Below are 19,563 nucleotides of genomic sequence, written 5' to 3'. Positions count from 1 at the left end.
AAGGAGGTAAAATATTATCAATGTCAGTAAAGCATAAATGACAGAATCCCTGCCCCCCATTCTTTAGAGCAAGTTTCTCTAACGAAATAAAGTGTAATTAAATGGAAATTTGTTTAATATTCCATAAATTAAACTTTTAACTGATGAAAGCTAGTGCTAAGCAATTTATCCAGATTATTCCTAATTCACAGTCTACAAAGTAACTATTATTTTTCTCTTTTACTGATGAACAAAATGAAATTCTAAAATGTTAAATAACCTTCAATGGTGGCACAGATATAAGCTAAATCACTTGGATGCTAGCAGAAGTCTTCTGACAGGAAATGAGGCTCTTTCTAATTCAGCTTGTTGCTATCCAAGCCACTAAGAAGAAAACTCAATAATTTTTCAGATACCATTCATTAGGTACCTTAAGCAGTATCTTGCATAATAGCACAGAATCAAAGTTTCATGGATCTGAACTTTAAAATCTTTGCCCTGATACATGTTTACATTGTTAGCACTTCATAAATGATATCTACACTCTAATATACTCAATATTTTCCTCACTTATTTCTGGTTTGGGTAAGAAAATTGATGCTACACTCTGTCAAAATATAACTGTCAATTAACAAATAAAAAATGAAAACCAGAAGAAGTGAGAACGACCCCCAGACCAACCAAAGCCTGTGCTCGACTGCATCCCATGCCCAGCGCCTACATCCCACCACCGTCAGTGTCACCGTCACCAGGACCAAGAGAGAGGCTGAAGGGGATGCTAAAGGAGATAAAACCGAGGTTAAGGATGAACCACAAAGAAGATCCATGAGGTTGTCTGCTAAACCTCCTCCTCCAAAGCTAGAGCCTGAGCCTTAAAAGGCCCCTGCAAAGAAGGGAGAGAGGGGCTGGGTGTGGTAGCTCACGCCTGTAATCCCAGGACTTTGGGAGGCCAAGGTAGGCAAATCATGAGGTCAGGAGTTCAAGACCCACCTAGCCAATATAGTGAAACCCTGTCTCTACTAAAAATACAAAAAAAATTAACTGGACATGGCAGTATGAGCCTGTAATTCCAGCTACTCGGGATATAAAAAAATTAGCCAGGCATGGAGGCATGTGCCTGTAATTCCGGCTACTCAGGAGGCTGAGCCAGGAGAATTGCTTGAGCCTGGGAAGCAAAGGTTGCAGTGAGCCAAGACTGCATCACTGCACTCCAGCTTGGGCGACAGATATCCAAAGAGAAAAAGGGGAAAGCTGAGGCTGGCAAGGAGGGAAATAACCTAACCCTGCAGAAAATGGAGATGCCAAAACCCACCAGGCACAGAAAGCTGAAGGTGCTAGAGATGCCAAGAGAAGGTGCTGGAGATGCCAAGTGCATTTTTGATAACTCTGTACTTCTGCTGATTGTGCAATTTGAAATACTATTTTTAATCAAGTTTTATAAAAATGCAGAATTTCATTTTACCTCTTTTTTAAAGCTATTTTGTTAGCACACAGAACACTTCATTGTTGTTTTGGGGGGAAGGGGTATATGTCACTAACAGAATGTCTCCGAAGCTGGATCAATGTGGGGAAAGCACCTTTCCCTTCCAGTTTTGAGGGACTTCCTCTTGGCTCCCAGTAGGAGGGATTCCCTGACTTTGACACACACGGCCACCTTAGGCACAAAAACCTTGTGGTATGGAAAAACAAAATTGGTTTTATGTCCTCATCTTCCTTTCTGTCTTTCGGCATAGACTTAACTCCCTTAAGTCCAGACATCTGTTGGGACCTAACCCCCAATCATTGGTTAATAGTGTTTCAGGCGATCCGGACTTCCAGTGATGCCACTGAGATGGCATCAGTCAAAAGAGCAGTGGTTCCATTTCTAGATTGTGGATCTTCAGATAAATTCTGCCACTTTCACTTCACTTCCTGAAAGTCAGGGTCGGCTCGTGAAAAGTTGTTAAACAACAAGCTAAATGTGAAATGTCAACCCTCACTCTAAACTTTCCCTGTTCAGAGCATCAGATGAAGACTTCACTGGGTTTTATAGTGGCTTTCTGATTTTTGGTAGTCCATTGAAGAAGGGAGTTTGAAAGTTGTTGTACTCTGTTAAGGATTGTCTGCCCATGTCCTGCCTAAAATACCATGACTATTTATGGAAAGTATCTTTAATAAAGCTGGATACAGTTTGGTTTGGAAACAAAAAGGAATATAATACTTGTATATCACATTTATGAGCTAAAAACAGAATACTTGTGTACCACATTTATGAGTTTCTTTCACATGTATTAAATTTCAAAGATGGATACAGATATAACTGTCCCCACTTTACATGGGAAAAAACTTAGATTCACAGAATGCTTAAACAACCTGTCCATGTCAGACACCTAGTAAGTGGCTGAGCTGGGGTTCAAATTCAGTTCTTCTGACTCTGTGACCAGAATTGTCCACACATAAAAGCTAGTCTTCTTTCAGAAATAAGCTCAGGTTACTCTTTCTCCAAGAACTCTTCCCTATAACAAGGTTTGAAGACACCCTCTCTGCTACTTACTGTATAACATCTATAACACATTGAACTGTAACTTACTTGCTTATACCTTATCTCTGTTGTACCTGGGAGCTCCTTTAAGACAGCAACTACACCTTACTCATCTCCGTGTATCATCAAAACCAACCTAACATAGAGGTTGATATCCATGTTGACTAAAAGAATACATATATGCATAAGTGATTTTTTTGCTTGCTACTAAGACTCTAATCAGCAAAATATTTTGGGGAGTCATAATTAAAATTGCCTGCCAGAAACTACTACGGGCTTAACAGAGCAGTCATTAAAAACCCACATTGCTTAAAGTCTCAATCTTTCCACCATCAAACAATTAAGTCTTATATTTCAGTTGTAAAAATCAAATGCACAAGCATTTGATACAATCTGGTTTCATACCATTCGTTTTAGATTATCTATAAATTAAAATTGATCAAAGGTTAATACAAAGGAAACTTGGAAGCAGAAAAAAGAACTCTAAACTAAGGATCAGAAAAGCAATCATAAGGTCCCAGCTTATCCATTTACTAATGTGATCTTCATTCATTCCAAGTGAGATTCCAGGGATCTGTCATAAATCAAGTTACTTCTGAGTCTCATTGGGTCTACTGTGTACACAGCTCCACTGACCCAGCTATAGGCAAGGAGAGGAGGAAAGCTTCATGAGAGTGGGCTGAAGTAGAGACAACACAAGGAGCAGGGAGTAAGGGACAACAACCATGACAGAAGATACTCTATTAAAACTCAGCCCAGAGCAACATGGAGTAACTGACTGGCTGGGAAATTACAGCTGTTAATAGGCCAGTGTGAAATGATGAATTCACTTGACATGTCCTTACTGATGCCTACTCTGTCCAAGGTCCCAAGATGGGCTCTGAGAATAAAAGGATGATCAGATGCAACTCCTGTCCACTACAAGTGGAAGAGACCAACAAATAATAAACGGATAACCACAATCAGAGTAACCCAGAGATGGGGTACCCCATCCCAACCTAGGAAATCATGGAAAACCTCCTGGAAAAGGTTATCTCCTAGGATGAGTCTTGAAGGCTAAGTCAGAGTAGACCAATTAAGAGTAATAAAGAGACATCTAGGCCAAGAGAACAACAGGTGCAAAGACAGTGAGAAAAGACACATTGCACATCTGAAGAACTCCAGGCACAGTACAATGCAAAATTCAGGAGTACTGGAGGTAAAATGTATAAGCCAGGAGGAAAGACAAACAATGAATGACAATGGTGAGGAAATTAGGGAGAGGATCCTGAACTACCTCAGATACCATAGTAGGAAACATGGGTCTCATCTCAAAGGTTTTAAGTCAAGAGTTTCATACTAACTCCTATCTAGCAGACAGTGTCCCTACAATAACACCTGATTGAAGGAAAGGCTCAGACATGCTCATTTTAAACGGTGTAGGTTTTTCCCTTCATAATTCTACAGCCTGATCAAAATGTAAATAAACACAGAAAAATATTTTTTAAAACACTCCTTTGCTTCTGGGACAGGGTATTATGGAGAAATACTGTACCTCCTCAGGGATGATTGATCTAGTTAGAAAAAAATTTTTAAAGAAATGTTTTCTAAATTCACCAAGTTTTTTTTTTGAGACATGGTCTCTCTCTGTCACCCAGGATAGAGTGCAGTGGCGTGATCGGTGCTCCCTGCAGCCTCGACCTCCTGGGCCAAAGCAATCCTCCCACTTCAGGCTCTCAAGTAGCTGGGACCACAGGCAGTGCCATCACTCCCAACTAATTTATTTATTTATTTATTATTTTTGGTAGAGATGGAGTGTCCCTATGTTGCCCAGGCTGGTCTCGAACTCCTAGGCTCAAGTGAGCCTTCCACCTTGGCTTCCTAAGTGCTGGGATCACAGGTGTGAGCCACCATACCTGGCCCACTGATATTTTTTAATTGAGAAAGAACTATAAAACCTCAGTGATCTCTCCAGAACAATACAATCTGTTTCAATCAGAAACCATGAATTTTAAAAAGATGATAGAGTCCGAGCACTTTGGGAGACCAAGGCAGAGGACTGCTTGAGGCCAGAAGTTCAAGATCAGCCTGGGCAACCTAAAAAGACTCCATCAAAAGAATGATGGAGAATCAAAGTCATACCATACCTCCATTGGTTCACCGAGAAAGCCAGGCAAATAGCCAAAGTTTGATCTTTCTTGACAAGACGAGACCAAGTAAGCTACAACTAGAAAATAAGTCCCAAAATACAAAAACCAATAAATTCAGTGCTTTATTTCTCTAATAAAGCTGCTTTAAAAGACAAAACAAGCTGGGCTCACACCTGTAATCCCAACACTTTGGGAGCCAAGGCAGGCGGATTATGAAGTCAGGAGTTTGAAACCAGCCTGGCCACCATGGTGAAACCCCATCTCTACTAAAATACAAAATAGCTGGGCAAGGTGGCATGCACCTGTAATCCAGGCAGAGGTTACAGTGAGCCAAGATATACCACTGCACTCTAGCCTGAACGACATAGCAAGACTCCGACTTTGCGGGGGGAAAAAAAAGACAAGACATTATTCCTTCTTCATATACTGAAAGTCACAATAAATTCAATACTTCTACTCTAGAAAGATAACATTAATAACAGTTACCATTTATTGAGTAATTAATACATGCCAAGCACTATAAGTTCTCTGTAAGAATTATCTCATTCAATCTGCACAACTACATAGGAATTATGTACTATTATTACTATCCTACCCTTTTAAAGATTACAAAAACAAAACACAGAAAAATGCAGTAACACACCCAAGGTTTCACAGCTTAACAGAATAAGCCAGAACAAAGTAGATGCAGTATGTATTTCTAAAAAGATCATTAACAATCCAGGGAAAATTCATCCCATTAAATTTCTTAGACTACTAAATGTCCAAATTATTAAACAGTTTTACATTTATCATGAAGAAGACTGACTCTGGCCAGGTGTGGTGGCTCACGCCTATAATCCCAGCATTTTGGGAAGCCGAGGCAGGCAAATCATGAGGTCAGGAGTTCAAGACCATCTTGCCAACATGGTGAAACCCTGTCTCTACTAAAAATACAAAAATTAGCTGAGCACGGTGGCATGCACCTGTAATCCCAGCTACTCAGGAGGCTGAGGCAGGAGAATCACTAGTACCTGGAAGGCAGAGGCTGCAGTGAGCCAAGATCATGCCACTGCACTCCAGCCTGGGCAACAGAGCGAGACTCTCTCAAAAAAAAAAAAAAAGAGATTGACCCCTTCCCCATAGCAACAAATGGTGACCAGAGCCTAGTGTACAAAACCAAAACCACTGCATTACTCTATACTTTACAGTACCAACATACACTTAAGCTCCGAGTGGGTGAGTTACATCCTCCTCTGTGAAAACTGGTTCACTCACTTAGCACTGGCTCAATCACTCCACAAAAATGTACTAAGCCCCTGCTAGGTTCCAAGTATCAGGGATATACAAATAATTAGTGTGACACTGTCTCTAAAAGGCAGCATGGCACACAGGAAAAAGCACGCGTAGGTTTTGGAGGCAGAAAAGTCTGGGGATAAATCCCACCCTAGTTACTTATCTGCTGATGGGCCTGCACAGGCTCAACATCTCTGAGCCTCTGTTTTCTTACACATAAAATAAGTATGGTGATCACAGAGGGTGCAGTGACATATATCTGTAGTCCCAGCCATACAAAAGGCTGAGGCAGGGTGATCACTTAAGGCCAGGAGCTCAAGACCAGCCTGGGCAACACAGCAAGACCCCATCTCAAAAAATAAAAAATCATCATCATCATATTTTTAAATGTCTAAAACTGAAAAATATGGCCTCATACACATAGAAAAATTGTCAGGTTTAAGTAAGATAACAGGGCCTAGCACAATGTCAGTACACATTAACGAATGTTAACTCCCCACCCCCAGAACAAGGGTTCCAGGCTATATAGGGGTGTTAACTGGAAGATAAAACAATGTTTAGCGCTATGACTTGTCTAGACTACCTCTTTCTCCATTCTCCTCTGTCCAATCACAGTGAAAAACCAAAGTCACTATACAAGATTATTTGCCTATGGCTTCATCTATACTTTTGTCTTTTTCTACTGTAAATGTTCCAGGCTAAGGGCAGGGTGACCTAATATACCTAAAAAAACCACTCTTATTCATAGCTATGGATAGTTCTCTAAAAGTCACTTCACACCTTTCCTTAACCATAAAGTGGAGAAAAGTAAGCACCAAGCCCAATGAATTTTCTAACATCCTGACGAAGTTGTGAAACTGTTCAACTCTGAAGGTTTTTCTATTCTACTAAGGGAAAGAAAAAACTGCATTCACATTGGCTTTCAAAACAGTATTTTTAGTAAAGGTTTGACAAAAATCAGTTATTCCAATAAAAAATAAGCAAAGCCTAGAAACATAATTATATCAATAAATAAAAATATATCATCCAATACTGAATCAAGGCAGGGACACCAAACTGTAACAGCATTGCATTCTTCATGGACATGTTAAAAAACAAAATAAAACAAACAAAAAAAAAACCTAGTTTAAGTTTCATTAAAGAATGTTCTTGCCAGACATGATGGCTCATGCCCTGTAATCCCAGCACTTAGGGAAGCTGAGATGGGTGGACCACCTGAGGTAAAGAGTTCAAGACCAGCCTGGCCAACATGGCAAAACCCCATTTCTATTGAAAATACAAAAATTAGCCAGTCATGATTTTGGGCACCTGTAAGCCCAGCTACTCGGGAGGCTGAGGCAGGAGAATCACTTGAACCCAGGAGGCGGAGGTTGCAGTGAGCCAAGATCACACCATTGCACTCCAGCCAGGGCAACAATGTGAGACTCAGTCTCAAAAAAAAAAAAAAAAAAAAAAAAAAAAGAGAATGTTCTTGATGAAGTCGTAAAAAATTGTTAATTTTAGCCAGGCACAGTGGTGCAGAGCTATAGTCCAGCTACTAAAGAGGCTGAGGCAGACAGAGCACTTGATGCCAGGAGTTCAAGACCAGCCTGGGCAACACAATGAAATTCAATCTCAAAAAAAATAAAAGTATTAATTTTACTAAATCTTAATCTTTAATTATACATCTTTTTCATATTCTGTATGAAGAAATAGAAAAATGGAATGTATACATAAAGCATTTCTTTTTTTTTTTTTTTTTGGAAATGGAGTCTAACTCTGTCACCCAGGCTGGAGGGCAGTCATGTGATCTCAGCTCATTGCAATCTCTGCCTCCCCAAGTTCAAGTTATTCTCCTGCCTCAGCCTCCCAAGTAGCTGGGATTACAGGTGTGTGCCACCACGCCCAGCTAATTTTTGCATTTTTAGTAGAGACAGGGTTTCACCATATTAGCCAGGCTGGTCTCAAACTCCTGACCTCAGGTGATCCACTTGCCTCAGCCTCCTAAAGTGCTGGGATTACAGAGGTGAGCCACTACACCCAGCCTCATATAAAGCATTTCTGCTGCATATTAGGGTACAAAAATTGTCTCAAAGCACTAAAGCACTTGTGCAATTGAGTTGCAAGCTGTACTCGATGCTTTTTTTCATAAACACCATTTTTACTTGAAAAAATGACTGGCAGAAAAATTATGATTATTCAGACTTGGATGTTTGACAGACAATTTTTTGAAAATGAACAATGTGAGACTGTCACTTCAAGGAAAACAACTGTCAGTACTGGTTGCCAATGATAAAATTTGAGCTTTCAAGTGAAAATTAGAAAAGACTTGTCTGATGAGATCAGTGGTGATATTAACAAATGTGGTTTCTTAAACATTATACAATTCAGAAGATCTGCACATGGCCAGGTGCGGTGGCCCACATCTGTAATTCCAGCACTTTGGGAGGCTGAGGCGGGGAGATCACTTGAGCCCAGGAGTTGGAGACCAGCCTGGACAACATAGTGAAATCCTGTCTCTACAAAAAATACAAAAACTGGCCAGGCTCAGTGGCTCATGCCTGTAATGCCAGCACTTTGGGAGGTCGAGGTAGGCAGATCACCTGATATTGGGAGTTGGAGACCAGCCTGACCAATGTGGAGAAACCTTGTCTCTACCAAAAATACCAAAAAATTAGCCGGGTGTGGTGGTGCATGCCTGTAATCCCAGCTACTCAGGAGGCTGAGGCAAGAGAATCACTTGAACCCAGGAGGCAGAGGTTGCAGTGAGCTGAGATTGTGCCATTTCACTCCAGCCTGGGCAACAAGAGCAAAACTCTCAGCTCAAAAAAAAAAAAAAAAAAAATTAGCAGGACATCGTGGCCTGCACCTGTAGTCTCAGCTACTTGGGAGGTTGAGGCGGCAGGATTACATGATCACATGAGCCCAGGAAGTTCAGGCCAAAGTGAGTCATGAATGGATCACTGTACTCCAGTGTGAAATCAGGTCTCAAAAAGAAGGTCCACATCTCAAAAAAGAAGCTCCACATAACTCAGTGATATAGACTAAACTGCCTCCCCTCAAAATTAATAAATTGAAACCCTATTCCTCAATGTGATAGTATCTGGAAATGGATCCTTTGGGAGATAATCAGGTTTAGATGATTTATAATTAGGTTTAGATGAGGTCATAAGGGTGGGGCTGCCATGATGGAATTAGTACCTTTAAAAAGAGACACCAGAGTTTGCCTGTTCACTCACACTTATTCTCTTTCTCCCTGTCTCTTCTCCCTCTCCAATCCACCATGTGAGGAAATAGGCCATGCTGAAACAAAAATCGGCCATGCTGAAACACTGATCTTGGACTTCTTTCTACCCTGCAGCACTGTGAGGAAATAAATTTCTGTTTAAACCACCCAGTTTATGGTATTTTGTTAAGGCAGCCTGAGCAGACTAAGATACTCAGTGAACCAATATTTTCCAAATGACCAATGCATAATACTACAAAAATTATGCATGGATAAAAGATCTACTTAAAGTATAGAAGAGACCAATGGTTTTTCTTGGAGAAATAAGCAAATTTAAAAAAAATAAGAAAAAAAACAGAGCAATGGATTTTAAAGTAACAGAGCATGAAAAGCTCAGTGATATGGTTCAGACTGTACAAGGCAATGAATCTTAACATACTGCCAACTGTCAAGTTTCAATGTAACACAGACATCCAACCTTTGGCTTCCCTGGGCCACACTGGAAGAAAAATTGTCTTGGGCCTCACACAGTACACTAACACTAATGGTAGATAATGAGCTTAAAAAAAAAAAGGGTGTATAATTTTCATGATATCCACCACAGATAAGCAAAAAAGGCCTCACATTCAAAGGGTTGCACATGACTGGTGTAGTATCAAAGAGAAATATCCACAGTTAAATAAAATTAAAAACATTCTTCCTTTTCCAGTTACCTATCTATGTGGAACTGGATTTTCTTTATATTCCATCCAAGACAACAAACTGCAACAGATTGAATGCAGATGCAGATCCAATAAGATACTCAAGAAATTTTTTTTAATGTAAAATATTATTCAAATTTTTTTCACTTAGAATAAAACACGTGTTTTCATTAGAATATGCTAACACAGCTGAGAACAGTGGCTCATGCCTGTAATTCCAGTACTTTGGGAGGCTGAGGCAGGAGAATTGCTTGAACATGAGTTCGAGACCAGCCTGGGCAACAGGGTGAGATCCTGTCACTACAAAAAAATTTTTAAATAGCCAGGCATAGTGGCACATGCCTGTAGTCCCACCTACTTGGGAGGCTGAGGTGGAAGGATCACTTCAGCCTAGTAGGTCAAGGCTACAGTGAGCCATGACTGCACCACTGCTAGCAAAAGTCCTTTGGAGTCGTCAATAAGTTTGAATGTGAAGCCACCAAAATGTTTGAGAATTGTTGCTACACAGCAGTAAGCAAGAACAGACTATACCTAAATACAAGAACATAAATGAATCTCACAAATATATTGCATGTGAAAAGCCAGTCATACCTTATAAAACATCATAAACAGGCAAAAATAATCAACAGTATTATTGAAAGTTGTTGGTTTTCTTGGAGGAGAGTATGTTTCCTTTCTTGATCTGAATGTTGGTTATACTTTTTGTGTATTTTTTTCTACATGTTATACATACCTCAACTGAATTTAATGTATATTTTCTATATGAATATACACACATCTGCCTTATGCTCACCTACAGAAGTTTTGCTAACACTGGTCCAGAGTAAAACTGACTCGTCTTTTTTTTAAACAGCTCCTCAGATGATTCTAAAGAGCAGCCAGATACTACCTGTTGAAGCAGGTTGAAAACTACTGATTTAGGCTGGGTATGGTGGCTCCCAACTATAATCCCAGCACATTGGGAGGCTGAGGTGGGCAGATCATCTGAGGTCAGGTGTTTGAGACCAGCCTGGCCAACAAGATGAAACCCCAGCTCTACCGGAAATGCAAACAATTAGCCAGTCATGATGGCACACACCTGTGGTCCTAGCTACTTGAGAGGCTGAGGCAGGAGAATTGCTTGAACCTGGGAAGAGGAGGTTGCAGTGAGCCAAGATTGCACCACTGCACTCCAGGCTGGGAGACAAAGCAAGATTCTGTCTCAAAAAAAAAAAAAAAAAAGACTACTGATTTAACAATTTAAAAACAGGAAGGTTTACATGCAGTACAACAAAAAGAACAATGGCTCTGGAGCAAGGCAGATCAGGTTATTTAATACGAGCTTTTCTTCTCTTACTAGCTATGTAAATAAATGCAAACTAGTTAATCACTATATGCCTCAGTTGTTTCAGTTTCTTCTTCTGTAAAATGGTCACAATTCCTCATACAGTAGAAATATGAGAATTAAATTCTATCTGTAAGGAAGAGAAAGCACCCAGCATATTGCCTGCCATAGATACTCAAATGTTAGGTACCTTTTGTCTTTCCTTAAGAACTCCCTTCTTAAGGCCTGACACAAATGACCATCTTGAATCTTTTTATTTGTTTGTTTGTTGAGACATAGTCTTGCCCACACTAGAGTGCAGTGGGTATGATCATAGCTCACTGTAGCCTCAAATTCCCAGGCTCAAGTGATCCTCCCACCTCACCCTCTAAAATAGCTAGAAACACAGATGCATGCCATCACATCCAGCTAATTTAATTTTGTGTAGAGACTGGATATCACTATGTTGATCAGATTAGTCTTGAACTCCTAGTCTCAAGTGATCCTCCCACCTTAGCCTCCCAAAGTGCTGGGATTACAGGTGTGAGCCACTGCACACAGCTACCCTCTTAGATACTTAATTTCTTCATCCTTAAAATGAAAACAATACCACATGACCAACCTAAGAACCAGATCAAACAAAATAGTATTATATTTGCATAAGTATAAATAGCCTAATTGTTATTTACTGATAGAGATATGCTATCAAATCAAAAGAAAAGACAGAGGAAGAAACTAAAATACTAAGAAAATTATAAAAACAGAGGCTAGAAAAGAAATATGAGGGCTGGGCGTGGTGGCTCACACCTGTAATCCAAGCACTTTGAAGGCCAAGGCAGGCGGATCACCTGAGGTTGGAGTCCAAGACTAGCCTGATCAACATGTTGAAACCCCGTCTTTATAAAAATAAAAATAAAAATAAAAAAAGAAAAGAAATATGAGCATCAGCAGAAATCATCAAGCTTGAGGAACATGACCAGAAGGCAAATCAAGATCATGGTCTCAAGTCAGCTAAGTATTGAAGTTTACTGTGAAAAATATATCATTTCAGGATTCCTTCAAAATGTCTATATCTAAGAAAAAGCACAACCTGTATCATCATAAAATAAGCATATTCTGAAAGGACCCAGACATCTGCCTCACTGGCAGGAAAAGGAGGTGTATTGGAACTTTATAAACTAAGGTTTTCTAACTGTCTTCATACAGACACTAATGGCTCATTTAATAAAATGTTAAACTTTTAGATAAGTGTAATTTGACCAAAAAAAAATTGACACAGTTGTTTTTTGATGCTAAAGACATGCATAACTGCCCAAGGAACTAAATTTAACAAAATAAAATAAGAAATATGAACTTGGTTTAGTCTCTTTGCTCTTCAATATTCTATAACTTTGAGTTGATTCTGTTAATATACCAGGGGTTGGCAGGCTATGGCCCGCCTATGGTCCATTTTTGTAAAGCCTGTGAGTTTTTACATTCTTAAAACCACATAAAAGGAGGAGAAAGAGAAGGGGTGGGAGAAGAAGGAATGGGGAGAAGAAGCAAGAGGAAGGGCTGGCAGAAGGAGAAAAACGGTGAGAAAGGGAGATGAAAGGGAAGAGGAGTGAAAGGGAGGAGAAAGAACAGAGGCCACATGTGGCATAAAATATTTTCTAAAAAGCATTTGCTAGCCAGGCATGATGGCACATGCCTGAATTTGGAAGCACTTTCGGAGGCCAAGGCAAGAGGATCACTTGACCAGGACAATACAGTGAGATCCTGTCTCTAAAAAAAAAAAAAAATATATATATATATATATATATATATATATATATATATATATATATATATTACTGGGGAAATGGGACTAAAAACAATACTTTTGCTTCTTTTTACTTTTTGTAATTTCTAGTTTCTATCATGAGCAGACATTATTTAATGGTGGAAAAAATAATTTTTTTAAAGTTAAAAAATAAGAATAAAGCAAGTCAGAATATTTACCCTATAATTCTATTCATAAATAGTTATAGTTAAATAGCAAAGTTAAAAAAAACTACACTGTTTAGGGATATGAAAATGTTTGGTAAAAATATAAAGAAAAGCAAAGAAATTATTCACATAAAATTTAGGAAACTCTGTACCTCTGAGGGAGAGAGAAGGTGGGAGATTCAATCAAGTAGGACCTCACCAGAGACTTTAAACGTACTAGAAATCTTTTTGTTAAGCTGGGTAACAAGTAGAAAAGTCTTCAATTTGTTATTCTTTAAATTGTGGGTTTATGTTAAACATACTTTCATACATAGAACATATTTTGCAACTTAAAAAAAGGATACCAATGGGGTTGACAAATGAGAATTTGGAGGCTGTAACCCAGACTTTTCCATTTACTGTGTAACCTTAAGTCATTTAACCTCTCAGGGCATAATTTTTCTTCTTATTTGATTAACAAGGAAGCTAACAGCTAAGGTCTGTTTAGGACTTTGCCTGGCATTTAAAGAACTGTTTAAAGTTCCTAGATTGTAAACATCCGAATATGCATGAGATCATAATACAAAGTAATACCTTAGTAATAAATACCACAATACTAAGAACTCAAGGACACAAGGCTATTGACCATTCTGGCCTCTGCCTATCTTTCTAACAATAATGGCAATAACTAATATTTTTTAATGTGTACTATATAACATATAATGTTAAATGCTTCCTATTGATTATCTTATTTAACCCTCAAAACAATCCTATGATATTAATTCTATTATCCCCACTTTACAAATAAGCCCATTGTGCCCAACATCACACAGCAGAAGTAGTAGTAAGACAGACTTCAAAACCTATACTTAACCATAGCACTTAACCACAGCATTTTGCCACACTTTTCTCACCATATTTAAATTGTCTATCTTTCCCATGACACTGAAAGCTCCTTGACAACTGCTTTCTGTTCATTTTTATTTCCCCTGGCACTTAGCAGACATTCATTAAATAAATAGTGAACAGATATTTCATATATGTACAGTGTTTTCAGTACATGAACTGGTTTGCTCCCCTTGACAGCCTTCTGAAGTATGAAAGTTTGATTCTGAGAAAGGGTCTCACTCTGTAACCCAGACTGTAGTAAAGAGAAGCAAGATCATGGCTCACTGCAGCCTTGACTTCCCTAGCTCAAGCAATCCTCCCACCTCCCTCCTGAGTATCTGGGACTACAGGTGTATGCTACCACACCAGCTAATTTTTTCATTTTTTGTAGAGACAGGGTCTCCCTATGTTGCCCTAACTGTTCTCGAACTCCTAAGCTCAAGCAATCCTCCTGGCTCAGCCTCCCAAAGTCTGGGATTACGGGTGTGAGCCACTGTGGCTGGCTAGTTTTTTTGGTTTTTAAGGTTTGTGTGTGTGTGTGTGTGTGTGTGTGTGTGTGTGTGTGTGTGTGTATTTTTACCTTTTTAACCAAATTGAAGGTACAATTCAGTGGTATTAAGCATGTTCACAATGTTGTGCAATCATTTCCACTAGATATAAAAGGTTTGTTTTTTTGCTTTTTTTTTTTTTTTTTTCCCAATCAGAGTTTGCTCTTGTTGCCCAGGCTGGAGTGCAATGGCACAATCTTGGCTCACTGCAACCTCCACCTCCTGGGTTCTTGCAATTCTCCTGCCTCAGCTTCCCAAGTAGCTGGGATTACAGATGCCCACCACCATGACTGGCTGATTTTTGTATTTTTTAGTAGAGACAGGGTTTTATTATGTTGGCCACGCTGGTCTCAAACTCCTGATCTCAAGTGATCCACCCGCCTCAGCCTCCCAAAATGCTGGACCTACAGGCATGAGCCACCTCAACTGGCCACATGAAAGGTTTTAAATGACTTAACTGTAATCACTCAGCTTTCAAGTAGTAGAACTGAGATTTGAATCCAGGACTCTTGACTCCTAAACTCATGGGCTATTCATTCCACCAAGGCTTCTGTCTACCAATACCTCCATCTGCTCTCTTCTCACCAGGGTATCTGAAGGATCAAATGAGGTAAAGATACAAAAACATTACTACTGCACAGGTGACCACACTGTGGAAAAATAAAATCCATCAGCACATTTCTCCCAGGCAATTACTTTTCATTTTGAGCTTTCAAAAGCTAGAGCTTTAATATAAACATCTCACCTCTAGACCAAGCCTGCAGATCTGCAAAAACAATGTCTAGACCCCAGAGTAAAGTTAGAGAGAAATGCTTGCATTAGATTACAGTCTCATTGAATTACAGGTAACTGCTCAAACCTGATTTTTATTGTAATACAGAAAGCTTCCTTATTATAAAACACTTTCAATTCAAAGGATAAGTCCAACTTTCCACCATTCTGCCCATTTTGGAGCTAAAAAAAAGTATTCTAAATGGATATTTTTGTGTGCTCAATTGTGAAAGCCACGGAAAATGGTTTGTTTGTGAGCTAAACTCTGAAGCTTGAACAAAAACAAAAAGAATTATTTCAATCCCAATGGTGTCGATTTTGTCTTGTTTGCATCCCTCCTCATTTTTTTTCAGTCTGAGCTCTAATCAACAGCCACTTTATGTTTAACATATCATCACAGTTAATGCAATTAGGTCCAGAACTGTTTCTCTAAAGATGTTCCCTCCATTTACACTCCTCTGTACCTTCCATTATCACTATTCTGCCATAAGAATGAGTATATCATTAAGGTTTAAATCGAATTTCTGATGAATAGATGGAGATGCTGTTTCTCTAGTTAATACAATGCACCTACATCAACATCATTCCCTAAAAAAAATAAAAATGACTTAATATGCTTTATTTATTCACATCTGACAGAATTCTGATCACCTGAATTCCTTTGGAAGAAAATTCAATCTTTAGAAATACAATCCAATTATTTTAAATCTTATCAATGCCAAAAACAATCATATGAAAAACTCCATCAGTACCAAACCATCTCACCAATGAATATTTATGACATTTCCATATTTCCTGTCTTCTCTCTGTTTACATAAAGCAGTGGTGCCAAGACTCATCTCAGGATTATTAGCCTGCAATACAATGATGGGCCTAATTGCCTTGCAAACCAGGACACTAACAAATGGCGTCTTCAAGCAATCAAATCAACCCCCTAATTTTAAGAGGGGGTAAAAAAGGCCCAAGCTCTTTTTGCCTATGTGCATGTTGCCTACCTACAAAATAAATTCAGCCTCATATTTTTCAGGCTCACTCATTAGTTCTCAAGCAAGGAATGCACCCTTAACAATCTCAAGCTCACCAAATCTATTTAAAATTCCAGGTATAGTTTTTAAACACACCAGGAGGAGAGGGGAAAGGAGAAGGCAGAGACATCAAACAGAAAGATACCTATTACATTCCAGTTTATCTTCTCCCCACCTTTAGTTTGGAAGTATGCTTTCTTTCCCCCAACTTTCTTTTTATAATCTACAAATAACAGAAGACACCCTCCCCTCCTTAATTCTACCTTAACTAAAGTCCTTTCCAACTTTACCCTTTGGGCTGACTTGACTTCCAAATTATACTAATATAAATAAAACAAACAAAAAGATCAAACGAACAGCTTAAAATGGCCCCTAAGAATGAGGTCTCTTCTGTCTCTGCTGCAAAGTCCCCTCTAACAACAGCCTTACTGCCTCTCCTTCAATCACAGCTACCAAAACTGTCCATTTAAGTATTCCAACCCTTAACCCTCACGGGTCTCCTGGAGGTCATCCCAATCCTTCACATCCAAAATATCCAACCCACTTCCCCCTCCCCACCACAGCTCACTGTCCCTCTCCATCCTCTCTGCCCCATCCATACCAGGTCTCCTACTCCTTAAATTTGCCCTGTGCCACTTCTTCATCAGCAATCACCTCTCCAGGCCTACCAGCTCATCTCTGAAAATCCTTCCAAACTCCCTCTGCCACCTTGGCCAAGGGACATTTTCTTCAAGATACCATCCCCCAACTTTGCTCACCACCTGCCGCTATCCTTTCAATTAATGCAGCCCAGGGATGTTTTATGTGTCCTCTGCCTTGACCCTGCAACCAAGGAGCCACCATGCCCTTTCCACTGATTGAAAGATCCTAAATCCAACCCACTGTGCCCCTCGCTCGATTTCCATCCTGTTCTCCCATTTTGGACCTGACTTCCAATTTGACTCCTTCTTGTCAGCTCACCATCACACTCCCCTCATTGAATGTCCCACCTCCACTAACTCCTATTCCAACCTCGATCAGCCCACCCCAGGAAACCCCCAAATTGCACTTCTCTGCTCTAACGCATGCTATTCCGTAAGTCTCCACAAATTTCACCAGCCCCAGATAACAAACACCCACTTCAAGCTCAAGTCTCAACACCTGCCAAGCCCCTCACCCCCAGCTCCTGTTACCTCCATCACCCTGCTCCAGGTCCACCCCAAATTCCACCCTCCTGAATTAACACTCCTCAGGGTCCTATCCAACCAGATACAGGTCCTATCCTGTATCTGTTACTCACTCTCCACTGAAATCATTCTCCTACCCCTCACCCCAGCTCAGATCCGAAGCTGTCAACTGCTCCAGGCCAACCCCAAATCACCACCCTCATTCAGTCCCCTCCCCCATTAGAAGCCATCCCACCCTAGTCTCATCTTCCACCTCGCCCCAAGACCATCCCGAATTCCAATCCGACGCCCCCACCCCACTCTCCGGTTCCAGGTTGGATTATTCTCCATCAAAAGTCCTCCTCCCTCGTCGCCCGCCCCCCAACCTGCTTGGGTCCCACCCTCACCCCACCCCAGCCAGCGTCTGGACAAGTCTCCCCCGCCAGCCTGCTGTTCCATCGCTACCTCAACCCCCTCCCCCAAACCTGCGCGGAGGCTCGGCAGCCCCCACTCTCATTCTCGCCAGCACAACCGGCCCAGGCTCAGGACGAGCCGACCGGGCGGCGGGGGGAGTCTCCTCACCGGCTAGCAGCTGCAGGCGAAAACGACGGCGGCGGCTGAGGCGACGATGCCCTTGTCTTCTCCGAAGGCTACGGCGGCGACGCTCTCGCTCCCTCGCCCGTGTCCAGCAGGGTGGAGGATGGCACGCGGGGACCGGAGCCTCCTCCTCCTCAGCGACTCGGCTCTGAATCCTCTGCAGTAGCCGCCGAGGAGCCCGACGGGTTGGGGGGAGGGGACGCTCGGCTGCAGGCGAGGGAGGAGGAGGTGGAGGGAGGAGGCGGGGGACCGCTGAGAAGGGCGGGGAAGGAGGAGCCGGCGCGGCGCCGCGACACGTCCCACAGCCTCAGAGCGCCTGGACCACAACTCCCGGCATGCCCTGCTTTGGCCTGCGCGCGGCCTGCGCCTCCCGCCTCGAGCCCGGTACAGAGGGGCCGCGCCCTCTCTGGTCACGGACAATGGAATAAAGCCAACCATCCGCTGGCAGATGTTGTAGACTCAAAGACCACCTGTGAGGAAAGTCGGATCGCCCGAGGCCCCAACCCCAAGGGGCAGTGCTCGCAGTGTCTCCATCTTCTTTGCATAGACACACACACTCCCTCTCTCTCCTCGGTCTCTCGCTCTCTCGGTCTCTCTCCCTCTCTCTCGACTACACCTCCCAGCATGCCTCTCAGCTTCCCACCCTCCTTCCGTACCCTTCTCAGACCCGGTACTACACTTCCCAGGGAGTGTGTTCCCTGTGAAATGCTGGGAGATGAAGTTCTTGGTTCTTCCTCCATATTAAGAAAAAGAAGTGAAAGAAAGGAAAAAGGGAAGGAATATGCCAGCCCACCGATCCAGCCCCTTGATGGGCTAGATCACCTATGATTCTGCTCTTCCTTCGCCATCTCCGTTGCAGCTGTCTCTCACCAGAACTAATGCCGGAGCTTCCTCGCGGGTCTCCCTGCAAATTTGAGGACAATTCGGCAACTTGAATACAAACGTACAAAGGGCATACTTCTTGACCCAGCTTTATTACTTTTAAGAATTTACCTTAAAAAGATAATCGAACAATTTCGAAAAGATTAATGCACAAATTGTTATATGAGGTAGTTAATTATGGGGGGGAGTAAATGTTCATCAATAGGGTGCTGTTTAAATAAAGTGTGACATATACATACAATGCAATACTAAGGAGCCATTTAAAATGATGATATAGGTCTATTTATTGACTTGAAAAGCTATTTACAATTTATTCTTGAGGGAAAAAAATTGATTACAGAACAACTTGTCTAGACGGGTTCAATTTATCTGAGGTTTGACACAATATTCTATAAGCCTGGAGAGATTTCAGGAAAGAGGTTCCCCAAAATATTAGCAATTATTATCTTGAAGGAAAGGGTGTCAGATTGCACGTAATTATTATTACTTCTTTTGAGACGGAGGCTGGAGTGCAATGGCAGGATCTCGGCTCACTGCAACATCTGCCTCCAGGGTTCAAGCGATTCTCCTGCCTCAGCCTCCCTAGCAGCTGGGACTACAGGTGTGCACCACCACGCCCAGCTAATTTTTGTATTTTTGTTGAGATG

At 41.2% G+C, this 19,563-nt stretch overlaps 1 protein-coding gene across 9 annotated transcripts in view; it reads right to left on the bottom strand.

Moving 5' to 3' along the window:
• Positions 1-18,217, bottom strand: part of FAM168A (family with sequence similarity 168 member A) — a 186,203-nt gene extending 167,986 nt beyond the window's left edge. For 6 of the 9 annotated variants that reach the window (XM_017977806.4, XM_078340268.1, XM_078340266.1 and 3 more), the window contains exon 1: positions 18,020-18,217. The gene's annotated coding sequence lies outside the window, so the exon portion shown is untranslated. Of the gene's footprint in view, positions 1-14,954; positions 15,090-18,019 lie in introns of all 9 variants that reach the window. The other 3 variants (XM_078340263.1, XM_017977803.4, XM_078340265.1) reach the window with 1 other exon arrangement.
• Between the last annotated feature and the right edge of the window lie 1,346 nt (positions 18,218-19,563).

The sequence above is a fragment of the Callithrix jacchus genome, chromosome 10, assembly GCF_049354715.1.
Source record: "Callithrix jacchus isolate 240 chromosome 10, calJac240_pri, whole genome shotgun sequence".
NCBI classification, from domain to species: Eukaryota; Metazoa; Chordata; class Mammalia; order Primates; family Cebidae; genus Callithrix; species Callithrix jacchus.
Note: the sequence above shows the minus strand (reverse complement) of the source record. Positions and strands in the feature narration are given on the sequence as shown.